The sequence below is a fragment of the Lynx rufus genome, unplaced genomic scaffold (assembly GCF_022079265.1).
Source record: "Lynx rufus isolate CCGP_SWC_20201006 ecotype Redwood Valley unplaced genomic scaffold, mLynRuf1.p SCAF_18, whole genome shotgun sequence".
Lineage (NCBI taxonomy): Eukaryota > Metazoa > Chordata > Mammalia > Carnivora > Felidae > Lynx > Lynx rufus.
Window position 1 is genome coordinate 22,616,522 of NW_025814832.1, and position 4,209 is coordinate 22,620,730.

A 4,209-nucleotide genomic window follows, 5' to 3' on the forward strand; every position below is an offset into this window, starting at 1 on the left:
GCCGGAATGTTTATAGTGACACCGTTCATAATAGTCAAAAGGTGGAAACAACTCAAATGCCCATGAACTGATGAAAACAAACAAAACATGGTATATCCATAAAATGGAATATTATTGGGGCGCCTGGGTGGTGCAGTCAGTTAAGTGTCCGACTTCAGCCAGGTCACGATCTCGTGGTCTGGGAGTTCGAGCCCCGCGTCAGGCTCTGGGCTGATGGCTCAGAGCCTGGAGCCTGTTTCCGATTCTGTGTCTCCCTCTCTCTCTGCCCCTCGCCCGTTCATGCTCTGTCTCTCTCTGTCCCAAAAATAAATAAACGTTGAAAAAAAAATTAAAAAAAAAATGGAATATTATTCAGCCATAAAGAGGGACGAAGTACACTAAAACCTTGGTTTGTGAGCATAATTTGTTCCAGAAACATGCTTGTAATCCAAAGCACTTGTATATCAAAGCAAATTTCCCAATAAGAAATAATGGAAACTCAGATGATTCGTTCCACAACCCAAAAATATTCATATAAAAAATGATTACAATACTGTAATGTAATACAAAATAATGATAAAAATACAAAATATAAAGAAAAAGAAACAAATTCACCTGCACGTACCTTTGAAAACCTTCGTGGCTGGTGTGAGGGAGACCAGGGAGAGGAAGGTTTTTGTGGAGGATGACTTTCACTATCACTCACGGAATCGCTGCTATCTGTGGGCTCCATGGAATCTTTCTCTTTTCCTGAAATTTAACAAGGAACCTATCCAATGACACTTGTTTTTGCCCCCTTTTGAGGATTTCACAGAAATGTGACGTTGCGTTGTCGTTAAACAGATTCATCGCTCGCACTGTTACAGCCTTATTCGGATGGTGATTTTCTACAAAATTTTGCACTGTTGCCCACATTTTACACATCTCCCTAATCTCATTTGAAGTGAGGGATTCCTCCACATTTCCCCTCCTCCTCTGCAGTCCTCCGTAACCTCTTGAGCTCTTTGCTCACGATGCGGATCCATCAGCTCGTCGGTGGTCACCTGGGCCTGAGACCCGAGCATCTGAGCATGGGAGACGATCACCCACAATCCCTCAGACAGAGAGAGAGAGAGAGAGAGAGAGTAGAACCACTGGCTCAGTTGTGACATTTGGTGTCACGTGCTACTCGTATTGCGAGACGTCGCTCGTTTATTTTTTTTTTTTAATTTTTTTTTCCAACGTTTATTTATTTTTGGGACAGAGAGAGACAGAGCATGAACAGGGGAGGGGCAGAGAGAGAGGGAGACACAGAATCGGAAACAGGCTCCAGGCTCTGAGCCATCAGCCCAGAGCCTGACGCGGGGCTCGAACTCCCGGACCGCGAGATCGTGACCTGGCTGAAGTCGGACGCCCAACCGACTGCGCCACCCAGGCGCCCCTGTCGCTCGTTTATCAAGTTAAAATTTATTAGAAAGTTTTGCTCGCCTTGCGGAACACCGGCCAAACAAGTTCTCACAATCCAACGTTTTACGTAATTCTATATGCTACACCTTGGATGAGCCTTGAAAACATTATGCTGAGTGAAAAAAAGCCAGAAAACACCACCTGTTATATGATCCCATTCACATGAAGTTCCAGAATAGGGAGACATATAGAGACGGAAAGTAGATTAGTGGTTGCCTAGGGCTAAAGTGGGGACAGGAGGATACGAGGATGATAGCTAAAGATTACAAGGTTTACTTTTGAGACAATGAAACTGTTCTAAAATTGACTGCGGCAATGGTCGCACACATCTGTGAATGTACCAAAAACCACTGAATTGTACACTTTAAATGGGTGAATTGTATGGTATGTGAATTATACTCAATAAAGCTGTTCTAAAAATAAGCATCCAAAGAATGATGGAGACATGTCAAAGGAATACAGAAGCCAGCTGGAAGGGACTTCCATTGGCAGGATCTGGTTATTTGGAACATCAAAATAAATAATGATATTAATAGATTATAACTTACCGAGTAAAATGGGAATCCATGACTCCATACTGATACACTGAATGCAAATACAGAAAGTTTGTTGTGGAATGGGATCTTGACATAATCTCAACGTGCTTTCCTACAAAATATCTATCAATTGCAAAGGGAGAAGGGTAACTTTACAGTGGAGAAGGCTGGCAGACACCAACTTAATCAAGAGGTCAAAATAAACATCGCAGTAATAGGACAACTTACAATCGTGCACTTCCATATTGAAGGAGACTAGAGATATCTGAGAGCTAAGTGTAACATGTGACCCTGTACTGGATGGTTTTTTGTTTTTTGTTTTTTTTTTAATTTTTTTTTTCAACGTTTATTTATTTTTGCGACAGAGAGAGACAGAGCATGAACGGGGGAGGGGCAGAGAGAGAGGGAGACACAGAATCGGAAACAGGCTCCAGGCTCTGAGCCATCAGCCCAGAGCCCGACGCGGGGCTCGAACTCACGGACCGCGAGATCGTGACCTGGCTGAAGTCGGACGCTTAACCGACTGCGCCACCCAGGCGCCCCTGTACTGGATGGTTTTGCTGCAAGGGCATTATTGGGATCACTGGTGAAAAGTGCATGGAGGGTGTGGGTTAGATGGGAGTAATGTTCCAATGGTAATTTCCTGATTTTGATGATGGCATTGTGGTCATCCAGGAGGATGTCTTCGTTCATGGGAATCATGAGTTGAAGCGTTTGGGGGATGGTGGCAACACACCTCAGCTGAGTCAGGAAAATGGGTTTTTGTACTATATTTGGGACCATGCTATAAATTTGAGATTGCTTCACATTAAATAAAATTAATTATCATGTATGCGAAGAAACTGAACTAGTACCTAAAACCTAAGAGAGAAACAGATCATATAAAATACAATCTCCCAGGAGATCCAGATATTGGAGTTATCAGGGTTTTTTTTTTTTCTTTCCAGTTTTAAGCTCAGATCAAATGTAGAAACCTTCGTAGTTAGAAAGGTCAGTTGTAAAACCTTTTCTTCTTTTTTTCCCCCAAGATTTTAATTTTAAGTAATTGCTGCACCCGGCGCTCGAACTCACAACCCCAAGATCAAGAGTCACATGTTCTGCCAACTGAACAGACAGGTGCTCCAACTGTAAAATCTTTTCATCATTGTTCAGAATTGATTAGCCTTTATTTTTTTTTTTAAATTTTTTTTTCAACGTTTATTTATTTTTGGGACAGAGAGAGACAGAGCATGAACGGGGGAGGGGCAGAGAGAGAGGGAGACACAGAATCAGAAACAGGCTCCAGGCTCTGAGCCATCAGCCCAGAGCCCGACGCGGGGCTCGAACTCACAGACCGCGAGATCGTGACCTGGCTGAAGTCGGACGCTTAACCGACTGCGCCACCCAGGCGCCCCTTGATTAGCCTTTATATACACACATCTTCATTGTCATTCATCCATCAGCACCCACCCAATGTCATTCATCCATCAGCAAGTACTCAGTTATCCACTGTCACCTTAATAAACACACACACACACACACACACACACACACACCACAGACGTAAGCCTCATTGTTTTAAATTACTTTATACAGGGGCGCCTGGGTGGCTCAGTCGGTTGGGTGTCCGACTTTGGCTCAGGTCATGATCTCGCAGTCCGTGAGTTCGAGCCCCGCGTCGGGCTCTGTGCTGACAACTCAGAGCCTGGAGCCTGTTTCAGATTCTGTGTCTCCCTCTCTCTGACCCTCCCCCATTCATGCTCTCTCTCTGTCTCAAAAATAAATAAACATTAAAAAATTTTTTTAAAAATAAAAGTGAAAATGCTGTCAAAGTCCTTTTAAAAAAATTACTTTATACATTCACTTCTCAAAACTACAGTGGTCATGCATTAGGTAGACTGGAAGGTCTTCTGATGCTCAAACTTGGCTGTTTCCATGAAGACACAGTTTGAAAATAACTAAGATCATACCGTATAACAAAACAGATGAAAAGCTGTAGAGTTTCATAAAAGAAGGGGGCTTAATGAGCAATAAAGAATCAAATGAAATCCTAGGATGGAAAAAATACAATAACTAAAATGAAGAATTTATTACACAGATCTAAAAGCAGGACAGACGGAGCAGAAGTGAGAATTAGGGAACCGGAAAAGAATTCAGTAGGAAATACCTAGATTGAAACACAGACAGGAAAAGAAAGAAAAAAGATGGAGAACACAGAAAATGGCGCTACGGTTACATGCAACACAATAAAAGGTCTAACATCTGTTTC

General features: G+C 42.7%; 2 non-coding genes across 2 annotated transcripts; both read right to left on the reverse strand.

Moving 5' to 3' along the window:
- Positions 1-2,911: 2,911 nt before the first annotated feature.
- LOC124513651 (small nucleolar RNA U2-30) lies at positions 2,912-2,981 on the reverse strand. The gene has a single exon (XR_006962479.1). It is a non-coding gene; the product is annotated as a small nucleolar RNA U2-30 (small nucleolar RNA).
- Positions 2,982-3,805: 824 nt separating this feature from the next.
- LOC124513652 (small nucleolar RNA U2-19) lies at positions 3,806-3,885 on the reverse strand. Its single transcript, XR_006962480.1, has one exon. It is a non-coding gene; the product is annotated as a small nucleolar RNA U2-19 (small nucleolar RNA).
- Between the last annotated feature and the right edge of the window lie 324 nt (positions 3,886-4,209).